The sequence below is a fragment of the Artibeus jamaicensis genome, unplaced genomic scaffold (assembly GCF_021234435.1).
Source record: "Artibeus jamaicensis isolate MK-2021 breed Jamaican fruit bat unplaced genomic scaffold, CSHL_Jam_final scaffold_461, whole genome shotgun sequence".
Taxonomy (NCBI): Eukaryota; Metazoa; Chordata; class Mammalia; order Chiroptera; family Phyllostomidae; genus Artibeus; species Artibeus jamaicensis.
Window position 1 is genome coordinate 15,295,047 of NW_026522045.1, and position 16,432 is coordinate 15,311,478.

Consider the following 16,432-nt stretch of genomic DNA (forward strand, 5'->3'; position numbering starts at 1 on the left):
TGCCATTTTCATACCTGTGTTCCTCTCTGTCTCTCTCTCTCGCTCTTCCTTTCTTTCCTTAAAGCAGTCCCTTTAGCATCTCTTGCAGAGCTGGTTTGGTGGAGGTGTATTCTTTTAGACTTCTTTTGTCTTGGAAGCTCTTTATTTGGCTTTCTATCTTGATTGAGAGCCTTGTTGGGTAAAGTAGCCTTGGTTGTAGTCCTCTGGTTCTCATTACTGGGAATATTTCTTGCCATTCTCTTCTTGCTTGTAGCATTTCCATTAAGAAGTAAGCAGTGACTGGCTGCTGCAGACTGTGGGGTGCTGGGGTCGGTGAAGGGTCTCAAGATGGCTGGGCAAAAACTTGCTCTTAAAGCCATTGACTGGGTAGCTTTTGGGGAGATAATACCCTGAAACCAGAAGGCCATTGCTAACTCCCTGAAATCCTGGAATGAGACCCTCACCTCTAGGTTGGCTACTGTACCTGAGAACCACCCCCCCACTATTGACTGGGCTTACTACAAGGCCAACATAGCGAAGGCCTGCTTGGTGGACGACTTTGAGAAGAAGTTTAATGCCCTGAAGGTTTCTGTGCCAGAGGATAAATACAGTGCAGTGGTGGATGCTGAAGAAAAAGAAGATGTGAAAAGCTGTGCTGAGTTTTTGTCTCTCTCAAAGGCCAGGATCGAGCAATATGAGAAAGAGCTGGAGAAGATGAGGAACATAATTCCATTTGATCAGATGACCATAGAGGAATTGAATGAAGTCTTCCCAGAAACCAAATTAGACAAAAAGAAGTATCTGTACTGGCCTCACAAACCAATTGAGAATTTATAAACTTCAATCTGGGAGAAGGCTCTGGCCTCTGTATTATAAACTGTGGACATTAAAAACAATGATATATATATTAAAAAAAAGAAGTAAGCAGTTAACCTTATCGGGGCACCCTTGTATGTTACGTTCTTTTTCTCCTTTGCTGTCCTTAAGATTCTCTCTTTGTCTTGAAATTTTGCCATTTTAATGATGCCATGTCTTGAAGTGGCCCTCTTTGGGTTCCTGTTGAGTAGGACTCTCTGTGATTCCTAGATTTGTGTGAGTTTTTCTCTCACGAAGTTAGGGAAGTTTTCCCTCATTACTTTTTCAAGTACATTTTCTATCCCTTGTTCTTCTTCTTCCTCTTCTGGTATTCCTATTATTCGGATATTATTGCGTTTCATATTGTCTTGCATTTCTCTTAATCCCTCTTCATTTTTTCCTGAGCTTCTTTTCCTTTTCTTGCTGTTTCTGGGTGTTTTTTTTTCTACTTTGTGGTCCAACTCACTGATCCCATCCTCTGCTTCATCAATCCTGCTTTTGATTCCTTCTACTGTGTTCTTCAGTTCAGAAATTGTATTTTTCATTTCCTCTTGGCCCTTGCTGAGAATTTCTATTTCCTTTTTCATGTTGATATAGTTTGCAGTGAGTTCATTGTAGCTCCCCTGTCGTTTCTGGTAGCTCGTTGTGAGCTCTTTGAACTTCCTAATAACCAGTGCTTTTAATTCAATATCTGATATTTTACTTGCCTCTATTTCATCTAACATTCTTTCGGAGGCTTCCTCTTTTCCTATCATTTGAGGATTTTTTTTTTTGTCTCTCCGTTCTTTGTGAGAGTCTTCTTGTTAGCTTCAGCTTCTTAAATTGAATTATTTGGCTTCTTGTGTTTATGGTGTGAACTTCTGTGGTATAATACCTGTGAGCTTTGGTGGTGTAGTGTCCTTCATCTCCCAAGCTTACTACTCTTGGGCTGACATTTAAGGTAGGTCTGTGTTTGTCTTTTGTTTTTAGTTGTGTTTTGGTATTTCTATTGTGGGTCCTTCCCATCAGCTGGTTAACTGATGGTCCCTCTGTCCACCACCTCTTGTAATTTGTTGTACTGTTGAAGGCAGGTTGTGTTGAAGCTAGTTCTTCCATGTGTACAAGGTTTTGAGGATTCTCTTTTGTTCTTGTTCAGTTGTTTGTACTGAGTAGGTTTCTTCACTATTAGTAGTATTTCCAGATAGGTTTTAGATTGAGGTTTGTGTGGCTTCTACTCCCTCCTTCACTTTCTTCTGTTGTTATCTGTTGGTGGTTCTTTTGTTGTTGGGTGTCCTCTTCCAGTGGGTATCCTGGTGTTCACCGCTTCCACCTACTTTTTTTTTTGTGTGATCAGTTGGGGAGGCAAAATAGTTTATGACAGCATGAGAGTATTTTATGATATTTACAGTTACAGCTGGTAGAGAAGAGATAGAAGATCTTTAGGCTATGTATAGTGTCAATGGTAATCATCAACCCAACTAGCCACTTTTAGAAAAGAATAGACAAAATATTAAGTCTCTTGTTGGAGAGGGAAGGCTTGAGAATTGGATCTAGATAGCAGTGAGGTTGAGGGACGTCAGATTCTGAGGTAAGGTGAGAGTAAAGGATAGTAAATAGGTGTAGTATGTGAGGAAATAGAGTTAACCACTGCAGTAATATAGTATAGGAAACTATGAAGTTGGCTAAGATGCAGAAGATGTGTTGTGAAGTATTTATAGTTGTATAGAACAGCTATTATTTATAATAATATTAGAGCAACAATCATATAACAGACTCTCTGTGATTTGTCTGAGTAGGGGATATAGAGCTTTGGGTATTGTGCTAAAGGAAAACAAGTCGCGTGAAGTATAGAGGATTAGCAATACACTGTGGAGGAAAGAACAGGGAAACCTGTCAAATAATACAATATAACCAGCCAAGACTAAGAAGCCTATACAGAAAGAGGAGGAATACAAAGATACTATTAAAATATAAAAGAAGTGAGAATAATGAAAAATAATAATACAAATATGTAGCAACCTGGGGCTTCTCTGCTATAGCAAAGTGAAATTTATCTCTCTGTCTCTATTGTTGGGATGCCCCTTGTTTGGGTCTAGCACTAGTCTTTCACAGTTCCAAGTTGTTTTTGTCACTTGTGGGTAAGAGAAAAAAAGGCAGGAGAAGGGAGGAAGAAGGACTAAAACAAGAAAGAAGAAAAAACAGGAAAAAGGTATTGAAAGATAAAACAATAATAAAATTAAAAGGATAAAAGATTGCTTAAAAAATAGTCAGGGCACATGCCTGGGTTGCAGACCAGTTCCCTACAGGCCAGTTTCCAGCAGGGGACGCACGAAAGGCAACCATACATTGATGTTTCTCTCCCTCTCTCCTTCCCCTCCCCTCTAAAGATAAATAAATAAAATATTTTTAAAAAGACATCTCTTGTCCTTTTTAAACTGGCCAAACCAGTTTTTCTGGTCTCACTGGCTGTAGCAGGCTGAGGGGCAATTTGTGTAGTTTTTCTGTGAGCGCTCTCCCAAGAGCTAACCTGGCTCCTCTCTACAGCACCCCACAAAGGGTGTCTAGGTCCTCTTCAGAGCACTTTCCCCAGGGGTCCTCACTGTGCTTTGTGGTGCGAGTGTGCACAATCACCAGCCAGGCTGTCTGGGTCCTGCAGGATCTGGCATGGCTTCCCAGTTCTGTGGGGGAATGCAAAGGCTTCCGCCTAACCTCTGGATTGCTGCCAGGCTGGGTGTGAAGCTGGCCAAGTGGCTGTCACAGAAGAATCCTTCAGTTTACTTTCCAAACAATTTGTCCTTAAGAAAGACTGCTTCTCAGCACAGTCTAGTCCCCCAGCCAGACCTTTGAATACTGGAGTCAGAGCCTGACACTGCGCCTCTGAATTCTCCCAAGCTGGTGACTACAGACTCTGTGGTTGATCACGGCCCTTTGTCCTTAGTACCCTCTCTGCAAACTCATGCCAACAGGTCTCTCTGGGTACCCAACCTTGCTTGGCCAGGGAGGAGGGAGCTGATAACCCAGCTCTCTCCCAAGGATCCTTCAGCAGGCCCAGGGTTCCAAAAGAGTCTGTGGTAGATGCACTGGCATAGTACGCTGTGTGCTGGGCACTGGCTGAGGCCACTTCTGCTCCTGTCTTTGCTTCAGTCCCAGAAACTGTACTGTCCTGCAGCTGTCTCCTTACCATCTGGTTTTTCAGTGTCTATTATGATTTCTGGTCTCTTATTTCCATATATTCCGGTGAACTGTTGGCTGTTTGCACTGTTCCTCTATAGATTGGCTAGGATTTTCTCCCATGTGTACAGGGAAATGGAATCCACTCTGTCTTACTCCATTGCCATCTTCCCAGTTGATATCCCTTTGCCCATTTTTTTTTGCCATTTTTCTTTATTTATTTACTGTTCAAATACAGTTTTCTGTCTTTTACTCCCATCCCAGCCTACCCCCCCAACACTTCCCACCTCCCTCCCATTTCCACCCTTGTTAGTTTTTGTCCATGTGTCCTTTATATTTGTTCTTATGAATCCTTTCCCTTTTCCCCTGAAATTCCCTCCCTTCTCTCCTCTGGTTCCTGTCTGCCTGTTCTGTATTCCAGTGTCTTTGGTTATATTTTGCTTGTTTGTTTGTTTTGCTGGTTAGGTTCCTGTTAAAGGCAAGATCATATGGTATTTATCTTTCACTGCCTGGCTTATTTCACTCAGCATAATGCTTTCCATTTCCATCCATGCTGTTGCAAAGGGTAGGAGCTCCTTCTTTCTTTGTGCTGCATAAAATTCCATTGTGTAAACGTACCATAGTTTTTGGATCTATTCATTTACTGATGGGCACCTAGGTTGCTTCTAACTCTTGGCTATTGTAAATTGTTTTTTAATTGGGTTGTTTTTTTTGTGTGTGGAGTTTTGTATGTTCTTTATAAATTTTGAATATTAACCCCTTATCAGATTTATTGGTAAATATGTTCTCACTATCTATGTCAGAAATGAGTCATACTTTTTATATTCCAATAATGAAGTAACAGAGAGGGAAATTAAGATATTAATACCCTTCACAATAGGTTAAAAATAATAAAATATCAATAAATAAATCTAACCAGAGATGTAAAAGACCTGTACTCAGAAAATTGTAAGATATTGAAGAAAGAAATTGAAGAAGATAAAAATAAGTGAAGAACATACCATTTTCATGGATAGAAAGAATTAACATCATTAAAATGTCCACACTACCCAAAGCAACCTATAAATTCAACACAATTTCTATCAAGATTCAAATGACATATTTCACAGAATTCAAACAAATATTACAAAACTTTGTATGGATCCACAAAAGGCTCTGGATAGCAGCAATCCTGAGAAAGAAAAACAAAGTTGGAGGAATCATGCTACCTATTATCAAACTATACTGTAAGGCCATAGTAATAAAAACAGCATGGTACTGGCATAAAAGTAGACACATATATCAATGGAACAGAATAGGTAACTCAGAAACAGTCATAACTTTATAGTCAATTAATAATTAATAGAATGAACAAGCACATACAGTGGGCTAAAGATAGTTTATTCAATAAATGATGTTGAGTAAATTGGACAGATATGTGCAGAAAAATGAAACTAGACCACTTTCTTATATGACACACAATAATAAATTCAAAATAGATAAAAACTTAAATGTTAGACCTGAAAACATAAAAACCATAGAAGAAACATAGGCAGCAATATCTCAGACATTGCTCATAGTAATATTTTATCAGATATAGCTTCTCAGGCAAGGGGAAAAAATAAAATAAATAAAGAAATGGGATGGGAGAAATTGACAAAAGAAAACTGTACTTGAAAAATAACTAAATAAATGTAAAAAAATAAAAAAAAAAGAAATGGGATGACATTAAACTGAAATTATTGGCATAGCAAGGGAAAACTTCAACAAAAAAAAGTGTTTAAAGACTTTATTTTTTTATTTTAAACAACAATAGGGCCTGCACAAGTGCTCAGAATTACCCATAACATACCCACTGTTTTGGCTTGAGCAAGTTTAGTCAGGATTCTCTCCTCACAAATCCCTGAACTTTGACTCACCCCCAAGCTTAAGAAAGTACTAAGATGCAGACATCTGCCCTCCTTTGAGGTAACCACACAGAGAAACATTTCTTGTTAAAACATCATGCCGTCTGCCTACTCCCACCACTTGCCTACTCCCAAAGTTTATGCTACCCTTGATTATTTTTCCTATAAAAGAAAACACCTTTTCTCTTATGTTTTGAGGTACATGAAAAAGTTGTAGTCAGAGCATTCTCCCTAATACCATAGTCTGTTCAAATAAAGTTTCTTCATACACAGTTCCAGATTTTTTAAAAATTTGACAATAAAAAGAATAGAAATTCTGTGGTTTAGTGTTTATTTCTCACTTAACAGTTGTTACTTAAAGCCGTACTGTGTTGTGGGTACAAAAAACACAACAGTAACCAAAGAGACCTAGAACCCTGCCCTCATGGGGCTTATATTTTAGTCAAGGAAGATGGAAGGTAAACATTAACAACAAAATAGTAAATTATATATTATAGAGAAAAAGTTGATGAAAAATGGGAAGCTTCATTCCCCACGCAGGTTAGTAAGAAAAGACAGTTTCTAAAAATTCTATCATCTATCTATCTATCTATCTATCTATCTATCTATCTATCTATCTATCATCATCATCTATCTTTCCAGCCCTGCAGGGCGCCTAGGAAACCTTTAATCACAGAGCAGAGCAGGGAAGACAACTCAGGCCTTTCTCAGGTTCTCCTCACCACAGCCCACAGGCCACTCGCACTCCCACCTGCAGGGCCATGCAGTCAGAAGTTGTTCTTGATGCCAGCAGCCACCAGCACAAGGACCTCCCTGATCTTCTGGCAGTTGGCAATGTCCTTGGACACCGCGCACTGCAGCTCCCTATGCCACAGCTTGGCGTTCTCACAGCACGTCCACACTTCCTCCCACTGCTCCTCCTAGCTGTGCTATAGCTCAAACTTGTAGAAGAGTGCCCAGGCATCCCCCAGGTCCAAGTCCATCTTCATGGTGTGGTGGAATCACTCGCTGGCTTTGGTGATCTTTCAATCACTCCAGAACAGCTTGGCCATGGCTAGCACCATGTGGGAGTCATGCTCACACTTCCTCAGGGTGATTACCTCTTGGTCTTTGTCTGGGGCCCTACCTTAAGGAAGATGACTCCAGACCACAGCACACCAGAGCTGGGGCACTCCTGTAGCACCTTGTCCATGAGTGCATTGGCGATGTTCTTCAGCCCCTCACAGTACTCCAGCCTCATAGACTCAAACCAGAGGTCCAGGTTCTTTGGGTTCTTCAAGTGAGACTTCTCCAAAATGGTCCAGGCTATTGTCAACTGCCCAATATTTTCCTCTAGCCTGGAAAGCAAAAGCCACAGAGGTGTGGAGTGGGGACATTTCTTAATCCCCTGGCTGTAGGCCTCCCAAGCCTTGTCCATCAGCTCTGCCTGCTCCTCGATCTGCCCCTTCATCATCCACAGCTTGGGGAAATCCTCATAGTGCCTCAGGACTTCCTCTCACAGCTCCTAGTTGGCCCCGTGGTTGTCCAGCACCCACTCCAGCTTCACAGACTTCATGAACACCTGGGCAGTGTGGGTGCTGCTCTGAGCCTTGGCCAGCGCTGCTTGTATTTGTTCCCCGACTCCAGCTTCATGGCGGCCAGCCAGATCTCCTCACTGTTTGGGTTGGCCTGAAAGGTCAGAGGCTGCATGCTCCTAGCTGCAGGGCACATTGACCACCAGCCACTTGGACTTGGCACCCATGAGTCACAGCACCTCGGCCTTGGGGCCATGGGCCATGGCCCTCTACAGCACTGACTCCAGGAACTCCCTGGTGCCATGGTTTTTCTTGAAGTACATGGCTCCAGCCACACACTCTTCTTGATGAGGAATACCTGCAGGGCATAGGCATAGATGGTTCATGTGGACTCCAGGGCTTTGTGGGCCACACAGCTATTAGCGTTCTCTATCTAGGTGTGCTTCCTGTCCTCTTCCTCAATCCTGATGCAGATCACCACATGTATGACCACCTGGCAGGTGGCCACAATCCTAACTTTGTCACACCTCTCAGCATTCTGGATCCACTGCTTGCAATTGATCACACCATTGGCCCACAGCAAAGTAATGGCCTGGTTGATGATCTTCTCCACCATCTACAGTGTGTTCCTGTTGGTTTCCATCAGCTTGACAGTGATGACCCAGATGTGCCGGTCTGTGGGGATGTTCTCCCAAGCCTTGTTTAAGACCTTGTAGGCATTTTCATAGGTCTCCAGCTTTGTCAGGGAAAGCCAGAACTAGTGGGGCAGCACTCAACACCTCAGCTGAGCATGATTCTGGTATCTTCAGGGTCTTTCAGCTCAATGACCACCTCAAGTGAACCAAGTTGGGTACATGCTCCACAGCTTTCCAAAGGACCTGCTTCCTGGCATGGATGTCTGTTTCTAGCTCTGTTGTGCTGATGTAAATCTTGATAGACAGTGGGAGGTGACACACAGCTTGGGCCACCATGGCCTTAGCAGTGTCCCCAGGCTGCAACCTGCAATCTTCACTCTTGGGGGGCATCTCCATCCCCTTCAAAATGAGATTTAGAGTGACTTGTAGCTTCCCAGTGACTTCTTCCATGTGGGTAGATGTAATCCAGGAAGGCAGGTGATGAGCGTTCATCTCCTGAACAGACTTGAGGAGCAAGCATGTCTTCATGATGTCATTGATGTCCCCTCCATGGGTGGGGATCATGGAATTTAAGTCTTTCAGGTAGCCCTTGGGTTTGACCATCTTGCTCAGCCTCATGTACAACAGCCTGTTCCTTGTTTGACCAATATTCCTCATGTCTAGCTCACTTGTGCCAGGTGTCATCAACCCAGGTGTCGTCCCACCTGGGTATAGAGTGTTAAGCCACCCAGGATAGGGTGTGTTAAAGTCCCTGAATTAAGTTTGTTGGGGATCCAATGAAGTGTGGTTCTATCCCATCTGTAGATGGTAAAGAAACTGTCAGGAACAATGGTCAGATTCTGGTAGCATGGGTTCTGCTGGTGCTTGTTTCTGGTGTCACCAACCACAGGGATGCTCAGCCACTCTTCCTCTGTGACTTCCGCCAACTTCCTTTTGAGATCTGAGAACTGCTGTTGGATTTTAGGGCATTTCATGTGGTATTTCTCAATTTCTTCTTTCTCCCTTTGTTCCCTTCTTTCTTTCCTTGTTTCATCCATGATTTTATCCAGAGCTGCATAGATGACATCTGCTTCCTGTCATCCTTCTGATAGGGCCCGCTTCAGAGGAGGCTCCCTGCATAGCCATTGAACCCTGTAGTTGGTGTCATTCAGGTCCTCATCGTCATCATCTGCTGCCTAGCTCTTCTTCCTCTAGTTCTCTATGGTCCTCTTGCCCAGGAGTGTGTGGTGTTCATCCACAGGATCATTGGCATCCCAGGTGGGCCCAATGTCAGATGGGTGGTGAAGCCAGTGATGTTTCAGCTTAGCCTTGGCATGTAGACAGCAGTGCAGGCATGCCCAGGAACTGCTGCTTCTTCTTGTTCATGACACCAGCAATGATGAGGGCTGGAAAGGGAAGGGACAGACACCACAGCCAAAGGCGGAGGACCACAGGAGTCTGGAGCTCACTCTTCTTTTTCTTTTTAAGATTTAAAAAAGTATGCCCTGGCTGGTATAGCTCAGTGGATTGAGCGCGGGCCTGCGAACCACGTGATTTCGGGTCGATTCCCAGTCAGGGCACATGCCTGGGTTGCAGGCCAGTTCCTGGTGGGAAACTCATGAGGGGCAACCACACATTGATGTTTCTCTCCTTTTTTCCTTCCCTTCCTCTCTAAAGATAAATAAATAAAATAAAATAAAAGGAAGTCAAAAGAGAAAGAGCAAAGACTAATTTAAAAATATTATTATTTGTTTATTTTTAGAGAGAGGGGAAGGGAGAGAGAAAGGGAGGAAGAGAAACATTAATACGTGGTGGCTTCTTGTGCGCCCCCTACTGGGTACCAGACCCACAACCCAGGCATGTGCCTTAGACTCGTAATTGAACAGGGGACCCTTTTGTTCACAGGCCCATGCTGAATCAACTAAGCCACACCATCCAATGCCAGAGATTTTCTCTTCTTTATTTATTTTTAGAGAGACAGGAAGGGATGGAGAAAGTGAGGGAGAGAAACATCAGTGTGTGGTTACCTCTCACACGCCCCACACTGGGGACATGGCCCACAACCCAGGCATATGACCTGATTAGGAATCAAACTAGTGACCCCTTGGTTTTCAGGCAGGCACTCAATCCACTGAGTCACACCAACCAGGGCACAAATTATGTTTTCAATTCAGAGCATTTAAACAAAGACTTATGCACACTATACTGTCATTGGCAAACAATGATAGTTTCCCTTCTTCATTTCCAGTTTGGATGACTTTTATTTATTGTTATTGTCTGGTTGCTGTGGCTAGGACTTCCAATACTATGATGAAGAGGAGAGGTGAAAGTGGGGATCCTCGTCTTGTTCCTAATCTTAGTGGGAAAGTTTTTAGTTTTTCCCCATTGAGTATGATGTTGGTTGTAGGTCTCTTGTATTTAGCCTTTATCACGTTGAAGAATGTTCCCTATATTCCAACTTTGCTGAGTGTTTTTTATCATAAATGGGTGGGTTCAGTGCCTTATCAAATGTTTTTGCCACATCTATTGATATCATCATGTGATTTTTGTCTTTCTTTTTCTTTATTAGATGCATTATGTTTATTGATTTGTGAATATGGTACCATCCTTGCATCCCTGGGATGAATCCCACCACTTGGTTATGGTTTATAATTTTTGTAATGTATTGCTGGATTCAGTTTGTCAATATTATTTTTGAGCATTTTAGTATCTATGTTCATCAATGATATTCACCTGCAGTTTTCTTACTTTCTGGTGTCTTTACCTGGCTTTGGAATTAGAATGATGCTGGCCTCATTTAAAAATTTTTTAAAACTTTGGGGGTCTTCCCTCTTTTTGGACTTCTTGAAATTGTCTGAGAAGCATGACATTCATGGGAAACCCTATAGACTACACACACACACACACACACACACAAAAACCCAAAACAAGACACTTTGACTACTAAGTGAATTTGGCAAAACAGTGGGATACAAAGTCAATATTCAGAAATGAAGGCATTTCTGTACACAAAAAATGAAATATCATAACCAGGAATCAGGAAAAAAATCACATTTACTATAGCAACAAGAAAAAAAAGTACCTAAGAATAAACCTAACCAAGGAACTAAAAGACCTGTACTCATACTCAGAAAACTACTCATAATGCAAGAAAGAAATTAAGGAAGACACAAAACATGGAAGCATATATGATATTCATAGATTGGAAGAATTAACATCATCAAAATTTCCATACTACTCAAAGCAAATTATGGAATCAGCAGAACTGCTGACAAAATACCAATGAAATATTTCACAGATAAAGAACAAAAATTTTAATAATTGATATGGAACCATGAACAACCCCAAAATGGCCTAGTAATATCACTGCTGGGATTATACCCTAAAAATCCTGAAACACCAATTCAAAAATCCTATGCATCTTAATGTTCATAGTAGCACAACTTATAGTATCCAAGTGCTGGAAACAACTTAAATGCTCATCGGTAAATGAGTGGATAAAAAAACTATGGTACATTTACACCATGAAATATTACACAGCAGAAAAAACAAAGAAGGATCTCCTACCTTTTGTGACAGCATCGATGGAACTGTAGAGTATTATGCTAAGTGAAATAAGCCAGGTGGCCAAAGACAAATACCATATGATCTCAGCTATAACTAGAACCTAGTCAACAAAACAAACAAGCAAGCAAAATATAACCAGAGACATTGAAATAAACACAAACTATTAGTAAGCAGAGGGGTGTGGAGTGAGAGATAAAGGGGAAAAAGAGGAAGGTCCATCAAGGAATATGCATAAAGGACATGTGGACAAAGCCAAAAGGGATAGGTTCAAGGGTGGAAGGCAGGGATGGGTGGGGTGGGGGAGTGGTAGGGGAAAACAGAGACAATGTGCTTGGATAACAATGAAAAAAAAGAATAAATAAAATTATAAGGTAAACATCTGAAAAAATAAATAAAAGAAATACTGATGGCCAAAGACCACTTATTAAATAACAAATGTTAATAATTAAAAAATGTACAAAGAGGTAATGCGTAAAATCATGGCCATGGAGGTAGAAACAAGAACTTGGAGGGACATTTTGCATTGTGTTAATTTAAAAGCTGTATTACTGTGGTTTGAAAATGCTTCATTAATATTTTCTAATTATAAATATATACTCAATGCAGATACAATTTGGAAATGCAAACAAATATATAAAAATTAAATTAGAGAGAACCAATAATACCATCATACAGACAGTTATTAATATTTTGGTCCTTACTATTCTACACTAAATGTTTATAATATATATGATATATTAGAAATTATGTGTATTATATAATGCTAAATTGCATGTAATATACATATATTGCAATGTTTTTATACATAAATGAATATACCTTTTTATTATAAAAATTAATTACAACTCTATGCTACCCTGTAGCCTCCCGTTTTAACAGAGTGCTGGGAAAATCTGTCCATTTTAACAAATATGTATTTGTCATCTTTTCTAATGATTGCTACAGTGTTTTAAATCTTGCTTATCCCATACTGGAATTAAGTTCCATGACAATATGGAGCATATGTGTCTTATTCATTGTCATGCCCCTAGCATCTAGCATAGTGTCTGGAATATAAATCCTTAATTATATGCTTAATTAATTAACTGTGAATTTTTAGGCTGTTTTTCAAACTTTGCTGTTACAAACTGTAATGTTGTGAAGATCCATGTTTATGAATGCTTGAAAATTCATTGGTAATATTTTTACATTAAATGACTAAAAGTTAAAATGCTAAGTAAAAATGTACATTTTTGTAAAGAATTGAATATGAACTGCCAAATTATCTTTCAGAAAATGTCTTATTGCCAATTCATAGGCTAACCAAAAGTGGATAAATATGTCATTTTTCTCACATACTTGGCAATCCAGAAATATAAAAGATTATTCATTTTTAGAAACATGATATGTGAGAATGTAATTTTACTTTATGTATATATTTAATTACTACTGGGATAGAAATATTTCTTATTTTATTGATAACAATCACTCACATTTCTTATTTTATAAATTTCTTGATCGCATCCTGTGCTGTTTCTTATTTTGCGTTTGTTTTTTCTTATTTATAATAATTTTTTATTTATTAAAATACCACGGAAATTTTGTCTAGGCAGTAAATATTATAGTTGTTTGTGCAACATTTTTATCCTTTCTTACCTGTATAGCATTCATGTGGTTTGGAATGGCTTAACCCAACTCTCAGCGGCAGTAGTAGACTCTGACTGGTCTACATTATGAAGGATAATTTCCTGTTCTTTCCTTGGTAATTAGTTTAGGCACTAGCACTCAATTTAGGCCTAAGCCAATCAGTGACTAGTTCAAAGGAGACCAGTAGCATTGCCACAGAGGAAGACTAAGACTCTTGGAGTGTAAACTTATGAGAGTTAAGTAATAGAAAAACTCCCTGAACACAGTAATATGGGTTAAGAGTGATCCAATCACAAGTAAGCTTGAAACATTTTTTGATGGTTATGGGAAATAGAGCATTTTCTCCCCTTGGAAGAAACAAAGACTAATGTAGTCCCAGTTGCAGTCACAAAAATCCTACCAATATGAAGGAAGCCAAACAAAGAATGAATCCAACACAAGAAAGTATGGAATCAAGAGAAACACATGTGGTAGCTGGGAGTGGGTAAGATGGAGAAGAGAAATGGGGAAGGAGCAAATGGGGACAATTGTAACTGAACAGCAATAAAAAAAAAGACAAACAGAAAATAAACCCAGAGCTCTGGTACAACCATGCCAGAAATCTATATAAAAACTGAGAAAATAGAATTAAAAATATTTTAAGAAAGTTTAAGCTATATTTTGTGTCACTTTCAACCAAAACCCTCTGGATAATGAATCTCAAATAATTTTCATGATTTTTTTAGCTTTTCATATTACACATCTTTCTTCATGATACATTTTATAATGCTACTTTACAAAACATTTTGGCATTTATTTTAAATTATTTATATCGTTCAAATTTATTATTTTTTTAAATTTATTTTTTTCCACTTTTTTAATTGATTATGCCATTACAGTTGTTCTATTCCCCCCTTCATTCCCCTTCACCCTACACCCCTGTCCACACCATTACCCCCCCTTTTAGTTTATGACCATGTATCTCGAGTTCTTTAGATTCTATATTTCCCATACTATTCTTGCCCCCCATCTACTTTCTATCTACTGTCTATGCTACTTATTTTCTGTACCTTCTCCTCCTCCCACTCCCCTGTTGCTAACCCTCCATGAGATCTTCATTTCTATGTTTCCACTCCTGATCTAGCTGTCCTTTTAGTTTTAGGTGTGGTTGTTAATAACTGTGAGTTTGCTGTCCTTTCACTGTTCATGCTTTTTTAACTTCTTTTTCTTAGGTAAGTCCCTTTAACATTTTATATAATAAGGACTTGGTGATGATGAACTCCTTGAATTTGATCTTATCTGAGAAGCACTTTATCTGTCCTTCCATTCTAAATGAAACTTTTGCTGGATAGAGCAATCTTGGATGTAGGTCTTTAGATTTCATGACTTGGAATACCTCTTTCCAGCCCCTTCTTGCCTGTAAGGTCTATTTTGAGAAATCCACTGACAGTCTGATGGGAACTCCTTTGTAGGTGACTGTCCCCTTATCTCTTGCTGCTTCTAGGATTCTCTCCTTCATTTTAATCTTGGCTAATGTAATGATGATGTGCCTTGGTGTGTTTCTTCTTGGGTCCAACTTCTTTGGTACTCTCTGAGCTTCCTGGATTTCCTGGAAGTCTATTTCCTTTGCCAGATTGGGGAAATTCTCCTTTATTATTTGTTCAAATAAGTTTTCCACTGGTGGCTGTTCCTTTACCCCTTCTGGTACCCCTATAATTTGGATGTTGGAGCATTTAAAGATGTCCTGGAGGTTCCTAAGACTCTCCTCATTTTTTTTTGAATTCTTGCTTCTTGACTCTTTTCTGTTTGGCCATTATTTGCTTTCTTCTGGTCCACTCCATTGATGTGAGTCCCAGTTTCCTTTTCATTGCTATTGGTTTACTGAGCAATTCCATTCATTTCACTTAGTTTCACCTTCGTATGTTTGTCTAATTTGTGGCTATAATCAACCAGTTCTGTGAGGATCCTGATGACCAGTGTTTTAAACTGTGCATCTGAGAGTTTTGCTATTTCTTCATCGCTTAGATTTATAGGCCCTGGAGCTTTGAGTTCTTTTTGGTCTGTTCACTCCCGTTAAGTGTGAGGAGCAGAGCCTTGGTCTCCCACGTGGCTGGGTTGTGATGCTGTATGTGGGGGTGTGGTCAGAGCGGGGAAATGGTGACCCCCTCTGCTGTTTCTCATAGCTGGGTGAGGAGCAGAGCCTTAGGTGGTTCACCAGGCTCAAATTTATTATTCTTGATATATATTTAACTAAGACATTTGCATCCATTGACATCCAAAGTTAGTGATAAATCTCATCAACACAAGCAAAATTTCATTGTAGTGCCATTTTATGCTACTAATTTATACTTACCTAAGCATGTGTAATATTTTATTTCTCAATATTCATTTATTTCTCTTTAGCCAAATAGATCACATGATCTCCAAAATCCTAATGTTTCTGATACTGTGAATTTTATTTTATTGAACCCAGCAGAGAATTCTGGCTGTGGACTTCTTTTGAGACATACTTGCACTCTTAACAAGAAACAGAATACTGTTTCAAAATAGTATTTAGTTTGCAGAATTCTAATTCTGTATAACATTTTTGGTGCTATTTTAAGAACATCTTTTTCTATAATTCAAAACATATCTTTTTTAAAATTTTATTTTAATTGTTGTTCAAGTACAGTTTTCTGTCTTTACTCCCAAAAAGCCCACCCTCCCAGTGCTCCCCATCTCCCTCCAATTTCCACCCCCTTAGTTTTTGCCATGTGTCCTTTATACTTTTTCCTGTAAACCCTGCACTTTTTCCCCTGAAATTCCATCCCCTATCCCTTCTGGTCACTGTCAGCCAGTTCTCTATTGCAGTGTCTTTGGTTATATTTAGCTTGTTTGTTTGTTTTGTTGTTTAGATTCCTGTTAAAGGTGAGATCATACAGTGTTTGTCTTTTACCGCCTAGCATATTTCACTTAGCACAATGCTTTCCAGTTCCATCCATGTTGTTGCAAAGGGTAGGGGCTTCTTCTTTCTTTCTGTTACATAGAATTCCATTGTGTAAATGTACCATAGTTTTTGGATCCATCCATTTACTGATGGAAATGTAGGTTGCTTCCAGTATTTGGCTATTGTAAATTGTGCTGCTGTGAACATTGGGATGCATAAGTTCTTTTGGATTGGTGTTTCAGGGTTCTTAGTATATAATCCTAGCAGTGGAATTGCTGGGCATAAAGGCAGATTCATTTTTAGTTTTCTGAGAAAATTCCATAGTGTTTTTCATAG

The 16,432-nt window shown here is 39.7% G+C and overlaps 2 pseudogenes; one reads left to right on the top strand and one right to left on the bottom strand.

Moving 5' to 3' along the window:
* Positions 1 to 308: 308 nt before the first annotated feature.
* Positions 309 to 876, top strand: LOC119034711 (ATP synthase subunit d, mitochondrial-like; annotated as a pseudogene).
* A 5,761-nt stretch (positions 877 to 6,637) lies between these two features.
* On the bottom strand, positions 6,638 to 9,384 carry LOC119034704 (pre-mRNA-processing factor 6-like; annotated as a pseudogene).
* Between the last annotated feature and the right edge of the window lie 7,048 nt (positions 9,385 to 16,432).